Source organism: Mustela erminea, chromosome 9, assembly GCF_009829155.1.
Source record: "Mustela erminea isolate mMusErm1 chromosome 9, mMusErm1.Pri, whole genome shotgun sequence".
Classification (NCBI taxonomy): Eukaryota; Metazoa; Chordata; class Mammalia; order Carnivora; family Mustelidae; genus Mustela; species Mustela erminea.
This window is the reverse complement of record NC_045622.1, coordinates 25959557-25976236: the sequence shown is the minus strand read 5'-3', so window position 1 is coordinate 25976236 and position 16680 is coordinate 25959557. Positions and strand designations below refer to the sequence as shown.

Genomic DNA, 16680 nt, shown 5'->3' with positions numbered 1-16680 from the left:
AAGATGTGGTATATATACACAATGGAATACTATGCAGCCATCAAAAGAAATGAAATCTTGCCATTTGCGACAATGTGGATGGAACTAGAGCGTATCATGCTTAGCGAAATAAGTCAAGCGGAGAAAGACAACTTTCATATGATCTCCCTGATATGAGGAAGTGGTGATGCAACATGGGGGCTTTAGTGGGTAGGAGAAGAATAAATGAAACAAGATGGGATTGGGAGGGAGACAAACCATAAGTGACTCTTAATCTCACAAAACAAACTGAGGGTTGCTGGGGGGGAGGGGGTTTGGGAGATTGGGGGTGGGTTTATTATGGACATTGGGGAGGGTATGTGCTTTGGTGAGTACTGTGAAGTGTGTAAACCTGGCGATTCACAGACCTGTACCCCTGGGGATAAAAATATATGTTTATAAAAAGTAAAAAATTATTTTTAAAAAAATGGACAAATCACCTGAATGGATATCTTTTTGAAGAATACATTCAAATGACCAACCAATACAGGAAAAAGTGCTCAATGTCACTCATCATCAGGAAAACGTAAATCAAAACCAGAATGAGATACCACCTCATACTGTTAGCATGTCTATTATCAAAAAGAAAAAAGTTAACAAATGCTAGCAAAGATATGCAGAATTATGAGCCCTATACTCTGTTGGCAGGAATGTAAACTGTGCAGCCACTTTAGAAAATAGTATGGAGGTTCCTCAAGAAATTAAAAGAAAAACTACCATATGATCTAGCAACCCCACTTTTGGATATCCAAAGGAAACAAAATCCTATCTTGAAGACATCTTTGTACTCTCATGTTTGCTGCAGCATTATTTACAATAGCCAAGATATGGAAACAACCTGAGTGTCCATTAGCAGATATATATATATAGATAGATATAGATAGATATAGTTATATATAGATATATAACACATATATGTAGTACACATATATAAATATATACATACATAATGTGTGTGTATATGTATGTGTGTATATATATATATATATATAAAATGTACACACAGAGAGACACACACACATACATAATGGAATGGCTTTAGCCTTAAAAAAAAAAAACATGGGAGTGGGGAATCTTGCCATTTGTGACAACATGGATGAACTTAGAGGGTATTATGTTAAATGAAATAAGCCAGACAGAGAAAGACAAATACTGCATAATATGACATACATGTGAAACCTTAAAAAGAATGTTGAACTAATAGAAATAGAGAGTAGAATGGTGGTTGCCAGGGACTTGGGGGATGTTGGTGGTGGAAATAGGTAAAGTTAGGTAAAATTATACAAACCTTCAATTATAAGGTGAATAAGGTCTGAGGATCCAATGAGTAACATGATCACTATAGTCGATAAATATGTATAATTGAAATTCGCTAAGAGAATAGAACTAAAGTATTCTCATTCCCCCTAAAAAAAGATAAATATGTGAGGTGTTAATTAACTTGATGGTATGGGAATCTTCTCGCAATATATGTATATAACAAATCATCACACTGTACACCTTAAATATATTAAAAATTTGTCATTTATATTTCAAAAAAATCTGGGAAAAAAGTGGTTGCAGTGCACACAGCATAACACACATAGAGGTAAAAGGTATGAGAAAAATAGCACAAATGACAGGATAGAAAGTGAGAGTACTTAAGAATCTTAATCTAGGGGTGCCTGGGTGGCTAGTGGGTTAAGCCTCTGCCTTCAGCTCGGGTCATGATCTCAGGGTCCTGGGATCGAGCCTTGGATTGGTCTCTCTGCTCAGCGGAGAGCCTGCTTCCCTCTTTTTCTCTGCCTGTCTCTCTGCCTACTTGTAATCTCCCTCTCTCTGTCAAATAAATAATACAAATCTTAACAAAAAAAAAAAAAAAGAATCTTAATCTATATGGGCACCTGGGTGGCTCAATCAGTTGAAAACCCAGCCTTGGTTTCAACTCAGGTTATGGTCTTGGTGCCCTCAGATTGAGCCCCACATCAGGCTCCCCGCTACTTGTCTCCTTCTCCTAAGTGAATAAATAAACCTTTAAAAAAATAATCTTAATCTATAAAGTGTTATACTATTATTTTAAAGTAGACCGTGCAAAGGTAAAGATGTATATTATAAACCATAAACAGTCACTTAAAATGTAAAACACAAAAAAGGTTTTTTTCCACCTAATATGTTTAAAAAAAAAAAAGGATGTAAAATGGAATCTAAAAAACCTCAATCCAATAGAAGGTGGGAAAAGAAGAGGAAAGCAAATAGAAATGAATGAATAATACATGAGACAAATAGAAAACAAGTTGGATGATATAACCCTGACCTATAAATATTTACTTTAAACATAAAGGGTATAAACCATGGATCAGCAAATGATGACCCATGGGCCAAATATAGCCCATTGTGATTTTGTTAATAATTGTATTGGAACAAACACAGCCATGCCCATTCATTTATGTATGTGGTCTATGCAGTTTTCATGCTGTAATAGGAGAGTTTAGCAGTTTCAACAGAGACTATTTGATCCAAAAGCCTAAAATACTGCCATCTGGCCATTTCAAAAATACTTTTTGACCATTGGTCTATATACTCCAATTTAAAGCCAGAGATTCTCAAATTGGACTTAAGAAAATCAGTTAAATGTCATCTGAAAGAAAACCACCTTAAATATAAAAACATTGATAAGTTCGAAATGGAAGACAGAAACAGTTATGCCAATAAACATTAATTGAAAACAAGCTGGAATGGCTAAGATAATATCAGATAAGGATAATATCAGATAAGAAGTGTTATCACCAGATAAAAAAGAGTATTTCCTAATGATAAAGTTGTCAATTTGTTAAAAAATAGCATATTTAAATCTGTATGCTTCTAATAACAGATTCAAAATATATGAAGCAAAAACAAATAGAACTGAAATGAGAAATGGACAAATCTACAATTATAATGGGAAATAATACTCTTCAATGAGTAATTGATAGACAACATAGATAGAAAATTAGTAGACATAAAGACTTGAACAGCACTATCAACCAACTTGACATAATTGATATTAATGAATATTTTATCCCAAAATAGCAGAATACACATTCAAGTGTTGGCAGAACATTCTCCAGTATTGGTTCCAATCAGCATAGTTATTAGTATCAGATATCTGTAGTTCAAAAGGGTCTTTGAAGTTTACAGACGCCAAGACTGTGATTTCCTTTACTCACTCTGGAAGTTTATAGTTTCCATCATACAACATGAGAGGAAGCTGAAAGCCTAATTGGTGGTCTGTTGTACCCGCTATCATTTCTCTAAAAGTGACTCTTCCCAATTGGGACAATCTCCCTTGAATTTTATGAGGGTTCACAGCATAAGCATATAAACCATCATTACTAATTATACACTCATCACTGAGAGCAATAAAAGTGGTGCACGACAGTGGCCCAAACAGCACTACCAGATGGTCACAGCACCTTCTGTAGTAAGCAGTAAACAAAACAATATCTCCCTCTCTCTTCCCTTCACCCACGCTTGGCCTACTTGTCTGCCTGTATGACCAGCTACAGAAACTGCTCAGGTTGGGGGACAAATAAGCCTTACAGATCAGTTTGGCCCATCAGCAGGAAGTTCAAGGACGTTCAGGGTCCATGGTGATCTGCCTGATCTAACACACAGTAATAAAATAGATAGGTTTTGATATAAAAACAGATTGACAGATCAATGAAACAAAACAGTGAACTCAGAGAAAGACCTTGTTTAGGTTAGAATTTAATATATGATAAATATGGAAATATAGCACCACAAATCAAAAGTGGAAGGATAAATTGTTTTGTATATGACATTAAAAAGGAAAACTGGATCCCTAAATACATCATGTATAAAAGTAGAATCCAGATAGATTAATCAAAGATAAAATAGAAAATCAATAAAAGAAAATGTCAGAATATATATTTGTGATTTAGAGGTAAGGAAGAATTGTCTTTAAAATACTTGAAGAGAGTGCCTGGGTGGCTCAGTGGGTTAAGCCACTGCCTTCGGCTCAGGTCATGATCTCAGGGTCCTGGGATCGAGTCTCACATCGGGCTCTCTGCTCAGCAGGGAGCCTGCTTCCCTTCCTTTCTCTCTGCCTGCTTCTCTGCCTACTTGTGATCGCTCTCTGTCAAATAAATAAATAAAATCTTTTGTAAAAATAAATAAAATAAATACTTGAAGAAAAAAATATTTGAGGAGCACAAATCCTCAGGCAAAAATGTGTTGAATAAACTAACATAAAAATTAAATATTTTTGTTTAATGAAGAATAGTATGAATAGAGTTAATAGAGAAATGATAGACAGTAAGAAAAAATTCACAATATCAAAACTGACAATGCAAAAATATACAAAGAATTCCTTTAAGTTCCTAAGAGTTAAATAACTCAAGAGGGAAAAAATGGGCACACATGTGAAAAGGCAATTAAAATATAACGAACTCCAAAAGCAATAAACAAATCAAAAGATATTCAAACTCAGTAGTAATCATAGAAGCAAATGAAAACAGTCATGATATATTATCTTATCCCTGTTAATTTGCTTAAAATGTAAAACTTGGTGAGGCCAATTATTAATTGTATATGAGGATATAGGAACTGTTACTCCTGTTAGGAGAATGGTGGAATATTTTCAAGAGCTATCTGTCAGCATTTATTCTAATCAAGTCTACACACACACACACACACACACACACACACACACAGGTATGACCCAGGAAATACACTTTTAGGTATGTAGCCTAAAGAAATTCTCCCATTGATCCACAAGGACATACATAAAAATGCCAATCATTACCTTGTTTAATGTGATAGGGATTCAGAGAAAGCTGAGTGCCGGTCACCGACTGGAGAGTAGATAGTCAATTTTGGTGGCTACACATGGAGTCTTATGAAACATTTACAAAGAATGGGCTACATATTCAGGGAGTATCATGGCTGACACTTCACTGCTAATAAAAAGAAGTAAATTGAGATCTGCGATTTACCACAACTTCCATAAATTTAAAAAAAAGTCACATACACAAAAAACATATAATCAAATAAGCAAAAATACTTCAAATATAATCAAATAATGATTATAATATGTATTACAATGTTTACCAATGGTGAATGGGGAGAATGAAAATTGAGAATAGATGAGAGAGAGAGAGAGAGAGAGAGGAAATAAGTACAAGTAGTTCTTTCTGTCTTTAAATAGTTTGAAATGGCCTCAGCTGGAGATAGCAACATAAGGTAACGCATACATACAGGAAAGCATAAGTCTATAAAAACAAAGACAAATAACCCAATTTGAATAAGACAGAATGTTTCAAAAAATGCTGCAGAAGAGAAGCCTCAAAAGGTAAGTTGGTAGGCTGAATTTAGACTATTTTTATTTATTTTGGTCTAAAAAATAAGATGTAAACTTTACTAATAATTAATATATGGATTGATCCTGGACCTCTAGCTCATAATTAAAGACATTTTGGATCCCTATGGAAGAAAAAATTAAAGAGCACCAAATTCTCTGTCATTTCTCCTAAAATCTATCCTAAATCTCTTCTGCCTCAGTGTAGCTAACATCTATGGGCACTTCCTATGGCTCTGTGATGTCATTTCCTTTTGTAGCTATTAGTTCCCTGCAGTATTTGTACTTTACTCAACCCAGGCTGTCTGATAACAGATGTGATTTCCAGCTGTGTCTATATACCAACCACAGTGGGTTCATTAATAACAATTATTAAGTACTTTATGTTATAAATCGAGCCCGTGGCAATAGAGAAAACATCCAGTCATTTGTTTTATGGCCTCTTGTCAGAGCTAACTATAAATTCCCATTATCTCAACATTATCAGCACTGCAAAATGAATCTAAGCACGAGTCATAAATAAAACTACCAAACAGCTCAATCATGCTGGAAAGAACAGAGCATAAATTAACACTTGACAATGTAAGGTTATATATGAACTTAAATAATAGCTCAAGCCTTCTTGTCAGCTAATTATGTAAATTATTATTTTTAAGACTTACATTTGTATTTGCATGGCTGGTGCATTCATTTAGTCATACAATTAGAGTTCAATAAATATGTAGTCCATACACAGCCCTCCCATAACCTAAGGGTTCCTGCTGGTGATGTATGATATACAGTGAAAATGAAGAGAGAAGTTTCAACTGAGAAAATGTCTCTTAGGTCTCTAGAGAGCATGGAGAAAATAATCACATTTTCCCTGAATACTACATTTCACAGGAGAAATAATTAAATTTAAGAAGATTAATAGAAGAGGAGCAGCAACAAACTATATGCATTATTGGTTCCTGGGTGAAAGTCCATATGGATTTTCAGTTACTCGTAAAAATATTTATTTAGTTATCCCTCTGTGTTGGGTCCAAGCTGTCGTAAATGATGAACGGAAAGATAAACTGAACATATGAATTTAATTTTTAAGAGAAAAATAGCTGATAAACACATGAAAAATGTTGGAACTCACTAATAACCAAGACATGCAAATTAAAATTATGAGATATTATTTTTCATGTTTTAAAAGCTAATTCCTAGTAGTGAAGAGAAAGCAATGAAATAGGAAATTTGATCCTTTACTACAAGGCATACAAAGGGGTTAAAACCTGACAGGCCATTTGTCATATCTACCCAGAACTCTAAAATTGTTCATTATGTTTTTTTTTAAATTGAGGTATAATTGACATAAAACATCATACTAGTTTCAGGTGTACAGCATAATGATTTGATATTTATATATATTATGAAATAATCACCACAATAAGTCTGGTTAACATCCAGAAATATGGAATGCTTCATAAATTTGTGTGTCATCCTTGCACAGGAGCCATGTTGATCTCCTCTGTATCATTCCAATTTCATTAGATGTGCTGCCAAAGTGAGCACAAGTGCTCATTACTTTTGATCAGTACTTCTAATTATGGAAAATTTATCAGTTACAGACTTAATACATGAATGTTAATGATATAGAATTTTTTAAAAAAGAAATAGCTAATAATAAGGTCCATTATGGAAATGGGAAAATAGTTCAAATAAAGTCTAAAAGGAAATAGTTAAGTAATTCATAGCACACCCATATGATAGACTACTGTGTGCCACCCAAAGCCATTTTGAAAAGATTATTTAATAAGAAAGTGTTCATGGAATTCTTTTAATAGGCTATAAAAAGTTATGTAGAGTATAATTTCAATTATTAATCATACAATGAAGTTTTTACACACATATATACATGTACCAATACAGAAGGCTAGAATAAATATCCTTTAAAATTGTCATTTTAACACAAGGGAGGTATGAATACTTTCTTTTGTCTTAATTTTCTTTATTTTCTAAAATTTCTTTCAGAGAGAGAATTAATGTACAACAAATCTGGCTAGTAAGGATTTCAATTCACATTTTTTCCAGGCCTTCCATAACCTGTATCCAATAAGCCCCTCCAATCTTGCCTTTCACAAAGTTGAACATAAAACTGGCCAACTCCATTTTCTCACTGCCCCCAAATCATGCTCTGCCTTCCAAACCAACCTTTGCTCAAGTCACATTTCATGTGTACACTCAAGGTGACAAAATTAGCTGAGCAACATTAAAGTTGGAACCTTAATGAACTCAATCTTCTGCTTAGAATCATGTAGAAAAAGGATACCCCAATAGTCAAAAGTAATCACAACCCCTACATCCTATGGTGAGCGCTGTGAATTGTGTAAGACCGATGAATCACAGACCTGAACCCCTGAAACAAATAATACATTATGTGTTAATTTTTTTAAAAGCGCATATCAAAAGGATACCCAGTTCATCACCCACAACCAAACTGCTCAAAGTCCATTGTGCAGCCTTTATTTTTCCCTTACACCCTTCTGCCATGTACACACAAGTGTTCTCACCTTCTTCTAATCTTCTTTAAGATTCAGTGGTCTTCTTTGCTTTATCCTCTGTTACATCACATCTTTTTCTCTAACCAGTCTGGCTAGAGACTCCAGACTCTTTCCACATCTGTAAAGAAAGAATAACAAGCCTTGTCTTACACATATCATAAATATCCCAAAACTGTATTGTACATGTTGTGACTATTGTAACTTCTTTTTTTATTCATGCAGTAGGTATTACTACTATATAACCACTACTCTGCAAGCACTATTTTACCCACAACTAGGGAAGTATTTATACTTCATTAATCCCTCTCTCTGCCTTCCTGAATGGAGTCTATCATTAATTCTATTTTACCTTCATATTAGATCTTATATCATCCACAGTTTTCTTCTGTCCATTGGCAAAAATCTAACGCAGGCATCCATGATCTCTGAAGTAACTCCTAACTCCTCCTCCCATCCACTTTTGCCTCCTCTACCTTATTACCCATATAGAAGCCAAACATTTTCTTCTAAAAGTTCATCAAAAACAGTCAATTCTAATCCCAGAATGTCCAATGGTGTCATTAACAAACATGATAGGTCCAGTTATTAGGGTAACACACAGATAATGAAGCTCACACATGATGGCATAAGACTACAAGATGGAAACTAGAACCTATGAAAGCCATGTTTATTTGCCATAGAACTCTGTAAGTCTGTGCATGTGTGAGAGAGAGAAGTCTGCTGAAAACCTCCTCTGATACACACAGCTACATTTTCCTCATTGGATGTGTGAGGTACGGCAGATACCTATCAAAGGAATTCTTTGAATACACTGAAATTGACAAATTACTTCTTCAACTTTACAAAAGATATTAGGACACATTTACATTGTTTTTCCCACAGATGACTACACTAGTAAAATTTGTAAACCAAGCAAACACTCTATGAATTAAATACCTTAACAGCTTCTTATTGTACTTAGAATAAAATCTTTGATCCTTACCATTGACCTACAAGTCTATGCATGGCCCCTTCCTATCTCCCCAGCCAAAACCTCCGTGGCTTATTATGCTTACACTGACTTTTTTCTTTGCTCTTTTAGCTTTTCCCACATTTGTAGAGTGCCATTCCATTGCTTTATTCCACCCGAGTAATTTTCACAGAGGTTTAATCATGTTGATGCACGTATGTCAAACTGATGTTAGGGTGTGACAGGAGTGTATGTGGAGCTGAGGTGCTTCCTAAGATACTCCTAATAGGATAGGAAGGATTCGGCTACTGTAATGAGCTCAATCTATTAGCACTTCTCATTGAAATACAAAAGTATTCTGAGGATAGGATAGATCAATTACTCGCATTGGTTTCATTCCAATCCCAAGGACTGGGAGATTTGTGATTTAAAGACAGTTGCGTAAAATCATTAAATGCTTTTTCTCTTCTGGGAAATTGGTCCACTATATAAAGAAAAATAAATTGGATTCCTACTGTTAGTCACTTGTTCAATATCTGTTTCCTTCTTCTTTGGTGATTAAACTTTTATTTTATTTTGGGTTTCACTGTGTCTGGTTAAATTCTTGCTTCTGCTTTCCTCCTAAAAGTTTACAGTGTCCATTGACAGGCATACTTATGGCTAATGACACATATGCAAGACATTCCTGGGAAAGATTGTGTTTTCTGGGAAAAAAGAATGGATGTAAATGATAAGGCCTTTTCCCTTCCCCATTTCCTCCTTTGGATGTGGACATAATGTCTAAACCTCCAGCAGCCATCTGGTAACTATGCAAAGATAAACATGAAGCAAAGATCAAAAGGCTCACAGTGACACTATCCTGACACCATTAAGCTACAAAACCAACTTTTTCAGATATTTACTTCGAGTTCTACATGGCCCTTCCCCAATTATTTATGAGACAAACAAATATGTTTGTGAAGTCTGGGTAGCTCCTATGTTTTGGTGTTCAAGGACGTACTGCTGGTTATGTGACTTCATGGTTCCAGGAAAGCCAGAAAGCCTTGAAGTTGCAAAACCATGTGGTGGTTTGTAGTGGGGCAAAGGAGAATATCTATTTCCTTATTATGTTTCATGTTAAGTATAAAATGGTGATTGTGACACTTTTCTGAAACCCTTGTTTTCAAATAAACAGCAATTACAGGGAACACAGTGTCCAGCTGAAGACAAACTTATTGAATTCTGGAAGCTGAGGCTTTAGCAGAAGCACATAATTGAAGGAGGTTTTAGTTTACTCCTCTCAGTCCATGATAGATCAACTGATTGAATATAATCAATAACAATATCAACATCCTAAATAACATAAAGAACAGGATATATCTAGATGATATTTATTAAACTTTTTATTCTGAAAAAACATGATTTGTTTTTCAAGTGTCAGTGGAACAGGTGTACAGATTGGCTCTGAGTCATAGGTTGTGTGAGGGTTTTAAATAAAAATTAACTGTACAGTTTCATTAAAAACTCTATAGGTACTCTGTCCAAAATGGCAGGCACTAGACACAAGTGGTTATTTAAATTGAAATGAGTTAAAATTAAATATAATTTTAAAATTATGTTCTTCAGTCATAGTGGCCACATTAGAGAGCACAGATACAGAACTATTTCATCACTGCAGAAAATTCCCTTGAACGGGGTCGCTTTAGGAATGGAGACACAGCTGTATGACTGGACATCCCTCAGTATGTAGCATATATAATGGATTTGATTGCTACTAGAAAGTAAGCTCCATGAATGAAGAGATTTTTATCAAAGTTACACACTATTGTATCTCTAATATCAAGACAGTTGCTTAGGCATACATGGTGATCAACAAATAATTGCTTGGTGAATTCAGAGCTCTCAATTCAATTATGTATAACAGGCACTATGTTTTATTCTCAAAATTTCTTGTACTTTTCTTGGCCTTGAACACTCAATCTGCTTAGAGCACGTCTCATTTTATTTCCATTCTATTCCTGCTTAAATTTTAGTCCAGTGTAATGACTTCTATACTCTCATTAAAATGGAATAGCTCAGTCATTTCCCTCCTATAGGGTTCTTCCCTATTGTGTTTCTCTCCTTTGTGTCTCCTTTCCTAGTCACATGCAACTCTTTACTTATGATACATCTGGTCACCAAATATGTGGAAATTTGTCCTCTATCAATTCGATTTAAGTCAATTCTGACACTACCAGGAGACACTATCAGATTCCCATGGGTTAAGAGCTCAGACCCACAAGACTGCCCTCAGCCCCCATCCTCACACATTTCAGATGCCAGACACACATTCAGGTTACCAACTATACATCTATAGATTGGAGGATATACTGGCTATAGATTAGAGGATGGAAACACCTCCTCCTTGGGTTTTATTAATTTGCTGGTTTGCCTCACAGAACTCAGAGAAATGCTTACTTACAATTATCAGTTCATTAAAGGATATGATCCAGGATCCAGATAAATAGCCAGATGAAAAGGAACAAAATGAACTCCCCAGTTAGGGGGGAGTTTCTGTCTCGGTGGAGATGGGGCCTATCACCCTTCCAGTAAATTGATGTGATCACCAACCTGGAAGCTCCCCCAACACCATACTTTTGAGATTCTATGGAGACTTCATCCTGCAAGCATGACCAATTACTAACTCCATTTCTAGCCTCTCTGCCTCTCCGGAGTGGGAGTGGGGCAGAGCTGAAAATTCCAAGCTTCTAATCATGGCTTGGTCTTTCCGGTGACAAGTCCCCATCCAGGTGACATCCAGCACCCGTGTGGAGTCAGCTCATCAGAACACAAGATGCCCCTAGTGCTCTTATCACTCAGGAATTTACAAGAGTTTTTAGCTGCCCCATGTCAAGAGTAGGGTCAAAGACAAATTTTGAAACAAGAGATGTTCCTAGTGTCCTTATCACTTATGAAATTATGAGGGTTTCAGGAGCTCTGTGCCAGGAATCAGGGGGCAGGAATCAATACCTATATTCTCTATTATCCCATTCACTTACTAAAATCTCAGTCTCATTCAGAAAAATATTCTGTCAAATTCAAATACCTTTATAGTTGCCATGGAGTTTCTCTCCAGTCTCCAGGTAGGACACTCACTCTTGCTGTCTCCTTCCCTCCCCTTCCCCCTCTCCCTCTCTTTCTACAAGCTTCTCTCCCTCTTCCTCCTTTCCTCCTTCTCTCTTCTCCCTCCCCGCTCTCTCTCCCTCCCCATTCTCCCTCCATACCCCTTACCCTTAGTTCTCAGTCTTCACCTTCCCAGAAGTAAGGAAACTTTGGGTGCCTCCCTCTGACCTGTCTTGTTCAGGAGAGGAAGCAGCAGCAGGAAAGAGAAGGGATATTGACTATGTAACTATATAAATGTCAGTCCACTAAGAGTAGGCAGGACTCCTCCAGTCTAGATCTGCTTCTCCTACTACTTGTGGCATTTATTATCAAGGTGACCTTATTTTATGAGGTTGAACTGTTTTCCGGGGGGCCTCACCTACACCCCTTCCATCCTAGAGGAGATTCTGTGTCCTCCTCCTGAGCTCTGCCAGAGAGATAATCACTGATGTCACTCTGGCTATTCTTAATAACTGTTATCTCTGCTTCATATTTCCAATATCTTTATTTCTTTGAAAATACTATTTATACTTATCATAAATACTTGTTTGTTCTATTCCACCAATTATTCCTCTTAAAATAGGTACCACATTGTGCATTTCCTTTTTAATTCTTATATAACTCAGATGTTTGATTGTTTTTGTGAACTCATATTCCTTTGACAACTTTTTTGGATGCTCAGAACAAGATAGTGAACTTGGATATATAATTTGATATTGTTGACATATATAGGATATTTAAAACCATGGAAATGGATGAGATCACCTAGGGAGAAAGTATTTAGAGTGAGATAAGATGAGGATTATGCTAGACCTTAAAGGAATTCTAATATTTAAGGTTAAGGGGAAAGTAGAGAAATCAGCAAAGACTACTAAGAGCCAGTGGGGTAAAAAGCAACACAGAGAGGTTATAGTGTTACAGACCCAAGAATGGTTCAGTAAGGAGGGAATGGGTATTTGTGTCAAATTCTTGCCAAGTCTGTTTTGAGCAAGATGAAAAGTGAAAAACCTGACTTTGCAAACAAAAAGCAATGCTTTTACTCAATCCTTTGGATCTCATGAAGTCTGTGGAAACATTCATGTTACTGTTAGATGGCACAGTTATGGAAATGAAACAGCAAGAAGCTATGCTTTTCACCTTGCCACTATAGAGTAAATTCACTTATTCCACAGCCACCTCATTCCCCGAGTCTAGGAGGGACTGCCAGGCTGTCTACAAAAGAAGCAAAAATCTGCCATGGCCTTTCACTCACAAAGGAAAGTAGGAAATTTTGTGTAGAGCTCAGGAAAGATTTGGTTGCCTTCTTGGCAGGCTAGCCCTCAGAAGCAGGGAAACAGCCTCCTCCCAGGAAATGTGTTACATCCCCAGCCACCATCTTACCGTCAGGAACTAGACAGAACAAACAAAACAATCCAGGAGGTTCCAAACTGTGTTCTGTCAGGTTTTTAGGGTACTCTCCATATTCGATTTTTGATTCAAGTTATCAATAGACAGGTGATGAATGGATGGGTGGATGGACAGACGGATGTATAGATACAAAGATAGGTATCTGTCTATATTTAAGAAAAGACCATCATATTATTCAGCTGTCAGAAAGTATGAATACCTACATTTGCATCGACATGGATGGAACTGGAAGGGATTATGCTATGTGAAATAAGTCAAACAGAGAAAGACAATTATCATATGGTTTCACTCATATGTAGAACATAAGGAATAGCATGGAGGACCACAGGGGAAGGGAATGAAAACTGAATGGGAAGAAATCAGAGAGGGAAACAAACCATGAGAGACTCTCGACTCTGGGAAACAAACCGAGGGTTACAGAAGGGAGAGGGTTGGGGGGAATAGAATAAACGGGTGATGGGTGTTAAGGAGGACAAGTGTTGTGATGAGCACTGGGTGTTACACAGAACAAATGAATTGTCGAAAACTACTTCAAAAACTGATGATGCGGAGCACCTGGGTGGCTCAGTGGGTTGAGCCTCTGCCTTCAGCTCAGGTCATGATCTCAGGGTCCTGGGATCAAGCCCCATGTCGGATTCTCTGCTTGGCGGGGAGCCTGCTTCCCTCTCTCTCTGCCTTCCTCTCTGCCTATTTGTGATCTCTGTCTGTCAAATAAATAAATAACATCTCTTAAAAACCTGAAGATGTACTCTATATTGGCTAATTGAACATAATAATTAAAAATTAAAAATTAAAAAAAGACCATGTACATACAACTATATTTTATGCCAGTTTTTAATGCATAGGAGACAAATAAATGCATTAACTTGCTGAATGAAACTAATTAGGTTTTGTACAGACCTCAGTGGAAAGTGTTCCTACCATTTCAAACTGCAAGATGAACTATTTAAAAGTATGTATATCATTTGAACTACCTATCTTTGTGATTCAGGGATTTGTTGATAGAGGAGTGAATAGGTCACTTGGGCAAAAAGGTAAATATTATGCATAAATGCTGATGTATAATAATTAAAGTACCCTTATTTTTCTAATTGAACTTTGTTAAGTATTCCTCAATTTTAAAATAGATGATTTATAATAACAAAATACAACTTCTGTTTATTTTTTTTCTTTTCCATTGGGGTCCTTTTCTTACCTTTTATTTGTTGTTGTTATTGTTTTACATTTTTACTGAAATGAAACAAACATAATACAGAAAGATCATAAATCTTAAGCTTGATGACATGTCATAAAATGAACACATTCATGTAACCATCCCTAGAACAAAAATAGAACATTAGCAGCATTTCAGAAGTCCTTCATCCAACTATTAATCACTTGTCCCTTCCTCCTCCCCAAAGTTAAATACTATTCTGACTTGCTAATCTGACATCATAAATTTATAGTGCCTATTTTTAAACTTCATATAAATGAAAATAATACAGAATGAAACATTATGAGACTGGATTCTTTTGATAGCATTGTATTTATAAGGTTTCTATGTTTTGTTCTGTATAATAATATTTTATTCATTTTCAGAATATTTAGACTTGTAGTACATGAGTATACCAAATTTATCTATTTCACTCTTCATGGACATTTTGGCTTTCTCTATTTTTTTATTATTGTAAGGGCAATTTTGATCATTCTTTAGATGTATTATAATGCATAAGAAATTTGTGTTTATAAAGTATACAGATATTTAACTTGAGTGGATAATGACAATTTTTCAAAGTGGTTGTATGGGCTACCCAAAGCCAGCTATAGATACAGTATAATCCCTATCAAAATTCCAATGGCATTTTTCACATAAATAGAGAAAAAATCCTAAAATCCATGTGAAACCACAAAAGACTCTAAATAGCCAAAACAATCTTGAGAAAAGAACAAAGCCGGAGGCATCATGCTTTCTTATTTCAAACTTTATTACACAGCTATAATAAAACAGTATGGTACTGGCATAAAAATATACACACAGACCAGTGGAACAGAATCAAGAGCCCAGAAATCAACCCACACCTACACAGTCAACTAATATTAGACAAGAGAGCCAAGAATACTCAATGGGGAAGGGATAGTCACTTTCAGAAATGGTGCCAAAAAAACTGGATATTTGTATGCAAAAGAATAAAATTGGACCTCTATTTTACACCACTCACAAAAATTAACTTGAAATGGATTAAAGACTTAAATGCAAGACCCGGAACCATATAACTCTTAGAAGAAAACACAGGGAAAAGCTCCTTGGCATTGGTCTTCACAACATTTTTTGGATGTGATACCAAAAGCACAAGCAAGCAACAAAAGCAAAAATAAAGAAGTTGGACTACATCAAACTAGAAAGCTTCTGCAGAGCAAAAGAAACAATCAATACAATGAAGAGGCAACTTATAGAATGGGAGAAAAATATTTACAAACTATATATCTATAAGGGTTGATAACAAAATATGTAAGAAACTCATATGCCTCAATAACAAAAAAATCTGATTTTGAAATGGGCACAGGACCTGAATAGACATTTTTTTCCCCAAAGACGTACAAATGGCCAACACGTACATGGAAAGATTCTCAGCATCGCTAATCATCAGGGAAATGCAAAACCACAGTAAGATATCATCTCAGCTAGTAGAATGGCTATTGTCAAAAAACAAAATAATACATGCTGGTAGAGAGAAGGAAAACAAAATAATACATGCTGGTGGAGAAAAGGAAACACTTGCGCATTGCTAGTGGGAATGTAAATTGGTCTGGCCACTATGGAAAATGTATGTGAGCTCCCCAAAATTTTAAAAACAGAATTACCATATGATCCAGCAATAATACTTCTGTGTGTGTATATATAAAGAAAATAAAACCACTATCTCAAAGAGATATCTGTACCCCCATGTTTATCACATTCACAACAGCTATGACGTGAAAACAATCTAAGTGCCTACTAATGGATGAATGGATAAAGAAAATATGATATATACATGTATATATAAAATCATATACACATTATGATTTTAATTTTCATTTCTCTGATGACTAATTAGTTGAAGCTTCTTTTCATATGTTTTAGTGACCACTTGTTAAGTACCTGGTGAAGACTATTGCCTGCTTTTCTATTGGACATCTGGCTCCTTTTTATTGGTTTCTAGGAGTTTTATAGAGACAGAGATATAGAGTCCAGATATGAGTTCTTTTTTGGCTACTGTATATTTCATATACCTTCTATTCTATGGCTTACCTTTTTACTCTCTTATTGGTGTCTTTTGATGACCAGTAGTCCCTAATTTTACTGT

At 35.6% G+C, this 16680-nt stretch overlaps 1 non-coding gene across 1 annotated transcript; it reads right to left on the bottom strand.

The window, feature by feature from the left end:
* Nucleotides 1–6785: 6785 nt before the first annotated feature.
* Nucleotides 6786–6892, bottom strand: LOC116600409. The gene has a single exon (XR_004289623.1). It is a non-coding gene; the product is annotated as a U6 spliceosomal RNA (small nuclear RNA).
* Between the last annotated feature and the right edge of the window lie 9788 nt (nucleotides 6893–16680).